This window comes from Ambystoma mexicanum, unplaced genomic scaffold (assembly GCF_040938575.1).
Source record: "Ambystoma mexicanum isolate Mex_15411 unplaced genomic scaffold, UKY_AmexF1_1 Mex_scaf106, whole genome shotgun sequence".
NCBI lineage: Eukaryota > Metazoa > Chordata > Amphibia > Caudata > Ambystomatidae > Ambystoma > Ambystoma mexicanum.
The window spans coordinates 120,971-130,704 of NW_027182332.1; the positions used below are offsets into that span (position 1 = coordinate 120,971).

The following is a 9,734-nucleotide window of genomic DNA, read 5'->3' on the forward strand; positions in this document are numbered from 1 at the left end:
GAGCGCTGATCGAGCGATGAGCGTGGTATCATGTTGCAAGTGGCTGCATGGCTTAGCTTACTAAATGCAAATGCATAAGAGTAATATTCTTAGCATTTCTAGAGCCTACGGCCACACCACACTAAGCAGTGTCGGGCCTAGTTAGTACCTGGATGGGAGACCGCCTGGGAATACCAGGTGCTGTAGGCTTTTTTGTGCTCCAAGTTCAGGAAGTGAGCCATTTCTCAATTGCCTTTCAAAACTGCAAGGTCTAGCCGACTAGATGCTTAAAAGTACAAAACTCACTAGGACCAGAGCCTACGGCCACACCACACTGAATGCGCCCGATCTCGTCTGATCTCGGAAGCTAAGCAGTGTCGGGCCTAGTTAGTACCTGGATGGGAGACCGCCTGGGAATACCAGGTGCTGTAGGCTTTTTTGTGCTCCAAGTTCAGGAAGTGAGCCATTTCTCAATTGCCTTTCAAAACTGCAAGGTCTAGCCGACTAGATGCTTAAAAGTACAAAACTCACTAGGCCCAGAGCCTACGGCCACACCACACTGAATGTGCCCGATCTCGTCTGATCTCGGAAGCTAAGCAGTGTCGGGCCTAGTTAGTACCTGGATGGGAGACCGCCTGGGAATACCAGGTGCTGTAGGCTTTTTTGTGCTCCAAGTTCAGGAAGTGAGCCATTTCTCAATTGCCTTTCAAAACTGCAAGGTCTAGCCGACTAGATGCTTAAAAGTACAAAACTCACTAGGCCCAGAGCCTACGGCCACACCACACTGAATGCGCCCGATCTCGTATGATCTCAGAAGCTAAGCAGTGTCGGGCCTAGTTAGTACCTGGATGGGAGACCGCCTGGGAATACCAGGTGCTGTAGGCTATTTTGTGCTCCATGATTAGTAATTGCGCAACTTCTCAATTACTTTTCAAATTTGGTATGTTTCCAAAATAATTGTATCCCGTTTTATAGCGGAAATGTTGGACAACATTATGAGGGCTGGAGCTACCTATTTACATATAATTAGCATACAGGTAGTGTGTTCATGGGTAATAAATCGACTTTCACATGTAATGCAGTACAGAGAATATTGAGTCCTTCAAGAGGCATGAAAGAAAGCAGTTATTGTGTTGATTGTTCTCTCCACCTCCCTGCAACAGAAACAGGATGGATGGATTAAAGTTATCCTACCAGACATAGGAGTCCTGAATGGGCCCACCAGTCTTATATATCTCGCCTGATCGAGCCTGATCGAGCGATGAGCGTGGTATCATGTTGCAAGTGGCTGCATGGCTTAGCTTACTAAATGCAAATGCATAAGAGTAATATTCTTAGCATTTCTAGAGCCTACGGCCACACCACACTGAATGCGCCCGATCTCGTCTGATCTCGGAAGCTAAGCAGTGTCGGGCCTAGTTAGTACCTGGATGGGAGACCGCCTGGGAATACCAGGTGCTGTAGGCTTTTTTTTTGCTCCAAGTTCAGGAAGTGAGCCATTTCTCAATTGCCTTTCAAAACTGCAAGGTCTAGCCGACTAGATGCTTAAAAGTACAAAACTCACTAGGCCCAGAGCCTACGGCCACACCACACTGAATGCGCCTGATCTCGTCTGATCTCGGAAGCTAAGCAGTGTTGGGCCTAGTTAGTACCTGGATGGGAGACCGCATGGGAATACCAGGTGCTGTAGGCTTTTTTGTGCTCCAAGTTCAGGAAGTGAGCCATTTCTCAATTGCCTTTCAAAACTGCAAGGTCTAGCCGACTAGATGCTTAAAAGTACAAAACTCACTAGGCCCAGAGCCTACGGCCACACCACACTGAATGCGCCCGATCTCGTCTGATCTCGGAAGCTAAGCAGTGTCGGGCCTAGTTAGTACCTGGATGGGAGACCGCCTGGGAATATCAGGTGCTGTAGGCTTTTTTGTGCTCCAAGTTCAGGAAGTGAGCCATTTCTCAATTGCCTTTCAAAACTGCAAGGTCTAGCCGACTAGATGCTTAAAAGTACAAAACTCACTAGGCCCAGAGCCTACGGCCACACCACACTGAATGCGCCCGATCTCGGAAGCTAAGCAGTGTCGGGCCTAGTTAGTACCTGGATGGGAGACCGCCTGGGAATACCAGGTGCTGTAGGCTATTTTGTGCTCCATGATTAGTAATTGCGCAACTTCTCAATTACTTTTCAAATTTGGTATGTTTCCAAAATAATTGTATCCCGTTTTATAGCGGAAATGTTGGACAGCATTATGAGGGCTGGAGCTACCTATTTACATATAATTAGCATACAGGTAGTGTGTTCATGGGTAATAAATCGACTTTCACATGTAATGCAGTACAGAGAATATTGAGTCCTTCAAGAGGCATGAAAGAAAGCCGTTATTGTGTTGATTGTTCTCTCCACCTCCCTGCAACAGAAACAGGATGGATGGATTAAAGTTATCCTACCAGACATAGGAGTCCTGAATGGGCCCACCAGTCTTATATATCTCGCCTGATCGAGCCTGATCGAGCGATGAGCGTGGTATCATGTTGCAAGTGGCTGCATGGCTTAGCTTACTAAATGCAAATGCATAAGAGTAATATTCTTAGCATTTCTAGAGCCTACGGCCACACCACACTGAATGCGCCCGATCTCGTCTGATCTCGGAAGCTAAGCAGTGTCGGGCCTAGTTAGTACCTGGATGGGAGACCGCCTGGGAATACCAGGTGCTGTAGGCTTTTTTTTTGCTCCAAGTTCAGGAAGTGAGCCATTTCTCAATTGCCTTTCAAAACTGCAAGGTCTAGCCGACTAGATGCTTAAAAGTACAAAACTCACTAGGCCCAGAGCCTACGGCCACACCACACTGAATGCGCCTGATCTCGTCTGATCTCGGAAGCTAAGCAGTGTCGGGCCTAGTTAGTACCTGGATGGGAGACCGCATGGGAATACCAGGTGCTGTAGGCTTTTTTGTGCTCCAAGTTCAGGAAGTGAGCCATTTCTCAATTGCCTTTCAAAACTGCAAGGTCTAGCCGACTAGATGCTTAAAAGTACAAAACTCACTAGGCCCAGAGCCTACGGCCACACCACACTGAATGCGCCCGATCTCGTCTGATCTCGGAAGCTAAGCAGTGTCGGGCCTAGTTAGTACCTGGATGGGAGACCGCCTGGGAATACCAGGTGCTGTAGGCTTTTTTGTGCTCCAAGTTCAGGAAGTGAGCCATTTCTCAATTGCCTTTCAAAACTGCAAGGTCTAGCCGACTAGATGCTTAAAAGTACAAAACTCACTAGGCCCAGAGCCTACGGCCACACCACACTGAATGCGCCCGATCTCGTCTGATCTCGGAAGCTAAGCAGTGTCGGGCCTAGTTAGTACCTGGATGGGAGACCGCCTGGGAATACCAGGTGCTGTAGGCTATTTTGTGCTCCATGATTAGTAATTGCGCAACTTCTCAATTACTTTTCAAATTTGGTATGTTTCCAAAATAATTGTATCCCGTTTTATAGCGGAAATGTTGGACAGCATTATGAGGGCTGGAGCTACCTATTTACATATAATTAGCATACAGGTAGTGTGTTCATGGGTAATAAATCGACTTTCACATGTAATGCAGTACAGAGAATATTGAGTCCTTCAAGAGGCATGAAAGAAAGCCGTTATTGTGTTGATTGTTCTCTCCACCTCCCTGCAACAGAAACAGGATGGATGGATTAAAGTTATCCTACCAGACATAGGAGTCCTGAATGGGCCCACCAGTCTTATATATCTCGCCTGATCGAGCCTGATCGAGCGCTGATCGAGCGATGAGCGTGGTATCATGTTGCAAGTGGCTGCATGGCTTAGCTTACTAAATGCAAATGCATAAGAGTAATATTCTTAGCATTTCTAGAGCCTACGGCCACACCACACTAAGCAGTGTCGGGCCTAGTTAGTACCTGGATGGGAGACCGCCTGGGAATACCAGGTGCTGTAGGCTTTTTTGTGCTCCAAGTTCAGGAAGTGAGCCATTTCTCAATTGCCTTTCAAAACTGCAAGGTCTAGCCGACTAGATGCTTAAAAGTACAAAACTCACTAGGACCAGAGCCTACGGCCACACCACACTGAATGCGCCCGATCTCGTCTGATCTCGGAAGCTAAGCAGTGTCGGGCCTAGTTAGTACCTGGATGGGAGACCGCCTGGGAATACCAGGTGCTGTAGGCTTTTTTGTGCTCCAAGTTCAGGAAGTGAGCCATTTCTCAATTGCCTTTCAAAACTGCAAGGTCTAGCCGACTAGATGCTTAAAAGTACAAAACTCACTAGGCCCAGAGCCTACGGCCACACCACACTGAATGTGCCCGATCTCGTCTGATCTCGGAAGCTAAGCAGTGTCGGGCCTAGTTAGTACCTGGATGGGAGACCGCCTGGGAATACCAGGTGCTGTAGGCTTTTTTGTGCTCCAAGTTCAGGAAGTGAGCCATTTCTCAATTGCCTTTCAAAACTGCAAGGTCTAGCCGACTAGATGCTTAAAAGTACAAAACTCACTAGGCCCAGAGCCTACGGCCACACCACACTGAATGCGCCCGATCTCGTATGATCTCAGAAGCTAAGCAGTGTCGGGCCTAGTTAGTACCTGGATGGGAGACCGCCTGGGAATACCAGGTGCTGTAGGCTATTTTGTGCTCCATGATTAGTAATTGCGCAACTTCTCAATTACTTTTCAAATTTGGTATGTTTCCAAAATAATTGTATCCCGTTTTATAGCGGAAATGTTGGACAGCATTATGAGGGCTGGAGCTACCTATTTACATATAATTAGCATACAGGTAGTGTGTTCATGGGTAATAAATCGACTTTCACATGTAATGCAGTACAGAGAATATTGAGTCCTTCAAGAGGCATGAAAGAAAGCCGTTATTGTGTTGATTGTTCTCTCCACCTCCCTGCAACAGAAACAGGATGGATGGATTAAAGTTATCCTACCAGACATAGGAGTCCTGAATGGGCCCACCAGTCTTATATATCTCGCCTGATCGAGCGCTGATCGAGCGATGAGCGTGGTATCATGTTGCAAGTGGCTGCATGGCTTAGCTTACTAAATGCAAATGCATAAGAGTAATATTCTTAGCATTTCTAGAGCCTACGGCCACACCACACTGAATGCGCCCGATCTCGTCTGATCTCGGAAGCTAAGCAGTGTCGGGCCTAGTTAGTACCTGGATGGGAGACCGCCTGGGAATACCAGGTGCTGTAGGCTTTTTTTTTGCTCCAAGTTCAGGAAGTGAGCCATTTCTCAATTGCCTTTCAAAACTGCAAGGTCTAGCCGACTAGATGCTTAAAAGTACAAAACTCACTAGGCCCAGAGCCTACGGCCACACCACACTGAATGCGCCTGATCTCGTCTGATCTCGGAAGCTAAGCAGTGTCGGGCCTAGTTAGTACCTGGATGGGAGACCGCATGGGAATACCAGGTGCTGTAGGCTTTTTTGTGCTCCAAGTTCAGGAAGTGAGCCATTTCTCAATTGCCTTTCAAAACTGCAAGGTCTAGCCGACTAGATGCTTAAAAGTACAAAACTCACTAGGCCCAGAGCCTACGGCCACACCACACTGAATGCGCCCGATCTCGTCTGATCTCGGAAGCTAAGCAGTGGCGGGCCTAGTTAGTACCTGGATGGGAGACCGCCTGGGAATATCAGGTGCTGTAGGCTTTTTTGTGCTCCAAGTTCAGGAAGTGAGCCATTTCTCAATTGCCTTTCAAAACTGCAAGGTCTAGCCGACTAGATGCTTAAAAGTACAAAACTCACTAGGCCCAGAGCCTACGGCCACACCACACTGAATGCGCCCGATCTCGTCTGATCTCGGAAGCTAAGCAGTGTCGGGCCTAGTTAGTACCTGGATGGGAGACCGCCTGGGAATACCAGGTGCTGTAGGCTATTTTGTGCTCCATGATTAGTAATTGCGCAACTTCTCAATTACTTTTCAAATTTGGTATGTTTCCAAAATAATTGTATCCCGTTTTATAGCGGAAATGTTGGACAGCATTATGAGGGCTGGAGCTACCTATTTACATATAATTAGCATACAGGTAGTGTGTTCATGGGTAATAAATCGACTTTCACATGTAATGCAGTACAGAGAATATTGAGTCCTTCAAGAGGCATGAAAGAAAGCCGTTATTGTGTTGATTGTTCTCTCCACCTCCCTGCAACAGAAACAGGATGGATGGATTAAAGTTATCCTACCAGACATAGGAGTCCTGAATGGGCCCACCAGTCTTATATATCTCGCCTGATCGAGCCTGATCGAGCGATGAGCGTGGTATCATGTTGCAAGTGGCTGCATGGCTTAGCTTACTAAATGCAAATGCATAAGAGTAATATTCTTAGCATTTCTAGAGCCTACGGCCACACCACACTAAGCAGTGTCGGGCCTAGTTAGTACCTGGATGGGAGACCGCCTGGGAATACCAGGTGCTGTAGGCTTTTTTGTGCTCCAAGTTCAGGAAGTGAGCCATTTCTCAATTGCCTTTCAAAACTGCAAGGTCTAGCCGACTAGATGCTTAAAAGTACAAAACTCACTAGGACCAGAGCCTACGGCCACACCACACTGAATGCGCCCGATCTCGTCTGATCTTGGAAGCTAAGCAGTGTCGGGCCTAGTTAGTACCTGGATGGGAGACCGCCTGGGAATACCAGGTGCTGTAGGCTTTTTTGTGCTCCAAGTTCAGGAAGTGAGCCATTTCTCAATTGCCTTTCAAAACTGCAAGGTCTAGCCGACTATATGCTTAAAAGTACAAAACTCACTAGGCCCAGAGCCTACGGCCACACCACACTGAATGCGCCCGATCTCGTCTGATCTCGGAAGCTAAGCAGTGTCGGGCCTAGTTAGTACCTGGATGGGAGACCGCCTGGGAATACCAGGTGCTGTAGGCTTTTTTGTGCTCCAAGTTCAGGAAGTGAGCCATTTCTCAATTGCCTTTCAAAACTGCAAGGTCTAGCCGACTAGATGCTTAAAAGTACAAAACTCACTAGGCCCAGAGCCTACGGCCACACCACACTGAATGCGCCCGATCTCGTATGATCTCGGAAGCTAAGCAGTGTCGGGCCTAGTTAGTACCTGGATGGGAGACCGCCTGGGAATACCAGGTGCTGTAGGCTATTTTGTGCTCCATGATTAGTAATTGCGCAACTTCTCAATTACTTTTCAAATTTGGTATGTTTCCAAAATAATTGTATCCCGTTTTATAGCGGAAATGTTGGACAGCATTATGAGGGCTGGAGCTACCTATTTACATATAATTAGCATACAGGTAGTGTGTTCATGGGTAATAAATCGACTTTCACATGTAATGCAGTACAGAGAATATTGAGTCCTTCAAGAGGCATGAAAGAAAGCCGTTATTGTGTTGATTGTTCTCTCCACCTCCCTGCAACAGAAACAGGATGGATGGATTAAAGTTATCCTACCAGACATAGGAGTCCTGAATGGGCCCACCAGTCTTATATATCTCGCCTGATCGAGCCTGATCGAGCGCTGATCGAGCGATGAGCGTGGTATCATGTTGCAAGTGGCTGCATGGCTTAGCTTACTAAATGCAAATGCATAAGAGTAATATTCTTAGCATTTCTAGAGCCTACGGCCACACCACACTAAGCAGTGTCGGGCCTAGTTAGTACCTGGATGGGAGACCGCCTGGGAATACCAGGTGCTGTAGGCTTTTTTGTGCTCCAAGTTCAGGAAGTGAGCCATTTCTCAATTGCCTTTCAAAACTGCAAGGTCTAGCCGACTAGATGCTTAAAAGTACAAAACTCACTAGGACCAGAGCCTACGGCCACACCACACTGAATGCGCCCGATCTCGTCTGATCTCGGAAGCTAAGCAGTGTCGGGCCTAGTTAGTACCTGGATGGGAGACCGCCTGGGAATACCAGGTGCTGTAGGCTTTTTTGTGCTCCAAGTTCAGGAAGTGAGCCATTTCTCAATTGCCTTTCAAAACTGCAAGGTCTAGCCGACTAGATGCTTAAAAGTACAAAACTCACTAGGCCCAGAACCTACGGCCACACCACACTGAATGCGCCCGATCTCGTCTGATCTCGGAAGCTAAGCAGTGTCGGGCCTAGTTAGTACCTGGATGGGAGACCGCCTGGGAATACCAGGTGCTGTAGGCTTTTTTGTGCTCCAAGTTCAGGAAGTGAGCCATTTCTCAATTGCCTTTCAAAACTGCAAGGTCTAGCCGACTAGATGCTTAAAAGTACAAAACTCACTAGGCCCAGAGCCTACGGCCACACCACACTGAATGCGCCCGATCTCGTCTGATCTCGGAAGCTAAGCAGTGTCGGGCCTAGTTAGTACCTGGATGGGAGACCGCCTGGGAATACCAGGTGCTGTAGGCTATTTTGTGCTCCATGATTAGTAATTGCGCAACTTCTCAATTACTTTTCAAATTTGGTATGTTTCCAAAATAATTGTATCCCGTTTTATAGCGGAAATGTTGGACAGCATTATGAGGGCTGGAGCTACCTATTTACATATAATTAGCATACAGGTAGTGTGTTCATGGGTAATAAATCGACTTTCACATGTAATGCAGTACAGAGAATATTGAGTCCTTCAAGAGGCATGAAAGAAAGCCGTTATTGTGTTGATTGTTCTCTCCACCTCCCTGCAACAGAAACAGGATGGATGGATTAAAGTTATCCTACCAGACATAGGAGTCCTGAATGGGCCCACCAGTCTTATATATCTCGCCTGATCGAGCCTGATCGAGCGATGAGCGTGGTATCATGTTGCAAGTGGCTGCATGGCTTAGCTTACTAAATGCAAATGCATAAGAGTAATATTCTTAGCATTTCTAGAGCCTACGGCCACACCACACTGAATGCGCCCGATCTCGTCTGATCTCGGAAGCTAAGCAGTGTCGGGCCTAGTTAGTACCTGGATGGGAGACCGCCTGGGAATACCAGGTGCTGTAGGCTTTTTTTTTGCTCCAAGTTCAGGAAGTGAGCCATTTCTCAATTGCCTTTCAAAACTGCAAGGTCTAGCCGACTAGATGCTTAAAAGTACAAAACTCACTAGGCCCAGAGCCTACGGCCACACCACACTGAATGCGCCTGATCTCGTCTGATCTCGGAAGCTAAGCAGTGTCGGGCCTAGTTAGTACCTGGATGGGAGACCGCATGGGAATACCAGGTGCTGTAGGCTTTTTTGTGCTCCAAGTTCAGGAAGTGAGCCATTTCTCAATTGCCTTTCAAAACTGCAAGGTCTAGCCGACTAGATGCTTAAAAGTACAAAACTCACTAGGCCCAGAGCCTACGGCCACACCACACTGAATGCGCCCGATCTCGTCTGATCTCGGAAGCTAAGCAGTGGCGGGCCTAGTTAGTACCTGGATGGGAGACCGCCTGGGAATATCAGGTGCTGTAGGCTTTTTTGTGCTCCAAGTTCAGGAAGTGAGCCATTTCTCAATTGCCTTTCAAAACTGCAAGGTCTAGCCGACTAGATGCTTAAAAGTACAAAACTCACTAGGCCCAGAGCCTACGGCCACACCACACTGAATGCGCCCGATCTCGTCTGATCTCGGAAGCTAAGCAGTGTCGGGCCTAGTTAGTACCTGGATGGGAGACCGCCTGGGAATACCAGGTGCTGTAGGCTATTTTGTGCTCCATGATTAGTAATTGCGCAACTTCTCAATTACTTTTCAAATTTGGTATGTTTCCAAAATAATTGTATCCCGTTTTATAGCGGAAATGTTGGACAGCATTATGAGGGCTGGAGCTACCTATTTACATATAATTAGCATACAGG

The 9,734-nt window shown here is 47.3% G+C and overlaps 27 non-coding genes and 1 pseudogene across 27 annotated transcripts; all 28 read left to right on the top strand.

The window, feature by feature from the left end:
- Positions 1-295: 295 nt before the first annotated feature.
- On the top strand, positions 296-414 carry LOC138553260 (5S ribosomal RNA). The gene has a single exon (XR_011296925.1). It is a non-coding gene; the product is annotated as a 5S ribosomal RNA (ribosomal RNA).
- A 106-nt stretch (positions 415-520) lies between these two features.
- On the top strand, positions 521-639 carry LOC138552615 (5S ribosomal RNA). Its single transcript, XR_011296295.1, has one exon. It is a non-coding gene; the product is annotated as a 5S ribosomal RNA (ribosomal RNA).
- A 106-nt stretch (positions 640-745) lies between these two features.
- On the top strand, positions 746-864 carry LOC138553163 (5S ribosomal RNA). The gene has a single exon (XR_011296839.1). It is a non-coding gene; the product is annotated as a 5S ribosomal RNA (ribosomal RNA).
- Positions 865-1,327: 463 nt separating this feature from the next.
- Positions 1,328-1,446, top strand: LOC138553261 (5S ribosomal RNA). Its single transcript, XR_011296926.1, has one exon. It is a non-coding gene; the product is annotated as a 5S ribosomal RNA (ribosomal RNA).
- A 107-nt stretch (positions 1,447-1,553) lies between these two features.
- On the top strand, positions 1,554-1,672 carry LOC138552626 (5S ribosomal RNA). The gene has a single exon (XR_011296306.1). It is a non-coding gene; the product is annotated as a 5S ribosomal RNA (ribosomal RNA).
- Positions 1,673-1,778: 106 nt separating this feature from the next.
- On the top strand, positions 1,779-1,897 carry LOC138552520 (5S ribosomal RNA). Its single transcript, XR_011296202.1, has one exon. It is a non-coding gene; the product is annotated as a 5S ribosomal RNA (ribosomal RNA).
- A 106-nt stretch (positions 1,898-2,003) lies between these two features.
- Positions 2,004-2,112, top strand: LOC138553178 (5S ribosomal RNA; annotated as a pseudogene).
- A 463-nt stretch (positions 2,113-2,575) lies between these two features.
- LOC138553262 (5S ribosomal RNA) lies at positions 2,576-2,694 on the top strand. The gene has a single exon (XR_011296927.1). It is a non-coding gene; the product is annotated as a 5S ribosomal RNA (ribosomal RNA).
- A 107-nt stretch (positions 2,695-2,801) lies between these two features.
- Positions 2,802-2,920, top strand: LOC138552803 (5S ribosomal RNA). Its single transcript, XR_011296481.1, has one exon. It is a non-coding gene; the product is annotated as a 5S ribosomal RNA (ribosomal RNA).
- A 106-nt stretch (positions 2,921-3,026) lies between these two features.
- Positions 3,027-3,145, top strand: LOC138553263 (5S ribosomal RNA). Its single transcript, XR_011296928.1, has one exon. It is a non-coding gene; the product is annotated as a 5S ribosomal RNA (ribosomal RNA).
- A 106-nt stretch (positions 3,146-3,251) lies between these two features.
- On the top strand, positions 3,252-3,370 carry LOC138553264 (5S ribosomal RNA). The gene has a single exon (XR_011296929.1). It is a non-coding gene; the product is annotated as a 5S ribosomal RNA (ribosomal RNA).
- Positions 3,371-4,036: 666 nt separating this feature from the next.
- Positions 4,037-4,155, top strand: LOC138553265 (5S ribosomal RNA). The gene has a single exon (XR_011296930.1). It is a non-coding gene; the product is annotated as a 5S ribosomal RNA (ribosomal RNA).
- A 106-nt stretch (positions 4,156-4,261) lies between these two features.
- Positions 4,262-4,380, top strand: LOC138552616 (5S ribosomal RNA). The gene has a single exon (XR_011296296.1). It is a non-coding gene; the product is annotated as a 5S ribosomal RNA (ribosomal RNA).
- A 106-nt stretch (positions 4,381-4,486) lies between these two features.
- Positions 4,487-4,605, top strand: LOC138553164 (5S ribosomal RNA). Its single transcript, XR_011296840.1, has one exon. It is a non-coding gene; the product is annotated as a 5S ribosomal RNA (ribosomal RNA).
- Positions 4,606-5,069: 464 nt separating this feature from the next.
- Positions 5,070-5,188, top strand: LOC138553267 (5S ribosomal RNA). The gene has a single exon (XR_011296932.1). It is a non-coding gene; the product is annotated as a 5S ribosomal RNA (ribosomal RNA).
- Positions 5,189-5,295: 107 nt separating this feature from the next.
- LOC138552804 (5S ribosomal RNA) lies at positions 5,296-5,414 on the top strand. Its single transcript, XR_011296482.1, has one exon. It is a non-coding gene; the product is annotated as a 5S ribosomal RNA (ribosomal RNA).
- A 106-nt stretch (positions 5,415-5,520) lies between these two features.
- On the top strand, positions 5,521-5,639 carry LOC138553002 (5S ribosomal RNA). The gene has a single exon (XR_011296680.1). It is a non-coding gene; the product is annotated as a 5S ribosomal RNA (ribosomal RNA).
- Positions 5,640-5,745: 106 nt separating this feature from the next.
- LOC138553268 (5S ribosomal RNA) lies at positions 5,746-5,864 on the top strand. Its single transcript, XR_011296933.1, has one exon. It is a non-coding gene; the product is annotated as a 5S ribosomal RNA (ribosomal RNA).
- Positions 5,865-6,519: 655 nt separating this feature from the next.
- Positions 6,520-6,638, top strand: LOC138552964 (5S ribosomal RNA). Its single transcript, XR_011296642.1, has one exon. It is a non-coding gene; the product is annotated as a 5S ribosomal RNA (ribosomal RNA).
- Positions 6,639-6,744: 106 nt separating this feature from the next.
- LOC138553269 (5S ribosomal RNA) lies at positions 6,745-6,863 on the top strand. The gene has a single exon (XR_011296934.1). It is a non-coding gene; the product is annotated as a 5S ribosomal RNA (ribosomal RNA).
- Positions 6,864-6,969: 106 nt separating this feature from the next.
- On the top strand, positions 6,970-7,088 carry LOC138552606 (5S ribosomal RNA). The gene has a single exon (XR_011296286.1). It is a non-coding gene; the product is annotated as a 5S ribosomal RNA (ribosomal RNA).
- A 666-nt stretch (positions 7,089-7,754) lies between these two features.
- Positions 7,755-7,873, top strand: LOC138553270 (5S ribosomal RNA). Its single transcript, XR_011296935.1, has one exon. It is a non-coding gene; the product is annotated as a 5S ribosomal RNA (ribosomal RNA).
- Positions 7,874-7,979: 106 nt separating this feature from the next.
- Positions 7,980-8,098, top strand: LOC138552747 (5S ribosomal RNA). Its single transcript, XR_011296425.1, has one exon. It is a non-coding gene; the product is annotated as a 5S ribosomal RNA (ribosomal RNA).
- A 106-nt stretch (positions 8,099-8,204) lies between these two features.
- Positions 8,205-8,323, top strand: LOC138553271 (5S ribosomal RNA). Its single transcript, XR_011296936.1, has one exon. It is a non-coding gene; the product is annotated as a 5S ribosomal RNA (ribosomal RNA).
- Positions 8,324-8,786: 463 nt separating this feature from the next.
- Positions 8,787-8,905, top strand: LOC138553272 (5S ribosomal RNA). The gene has a single exon (XR_011296937.1). It is a non-coding gene; the product is annotated as a 5S ribosomal RNA (ribosomal RNA).
- A 107-nt stretch (positions 8,906-9,012) lies between these two features.
- On the top strand, positions 9,013-9,131 carry LOC138552805 (5S ribosomal RNA). The gene has a single exon (XR_011296483.1). It is a non-coding gene; the product is annotated as a 5S ribosomal RNA (ribosomal RNA).
- Positions 9,132-9,237: 106 nt separating this feature from the next.
- Positions 9,238-9,356, top strand: LOC138553004 (5S ribosomal RNA). Its single transcript, XR_011296681.1, has one exon. It is a non-coding gene; the product is annotated as a 5S ribosomal RNA (ribosomal RNA).
- Positions 9,357-9,462: 106 nt separating this feature from the next.
- LOC138553273 (5S ribosomal RNA) lies at positions 9,463-9,581 on the top strand. The gene has a single exon (XR_011296938.1). It is a non-coding gene; the product is annotated as a 5S ribosomal RNA (ribosomal RNA).
- Positions 9,582-9,734: the final 153 nt, after the last annotated feature.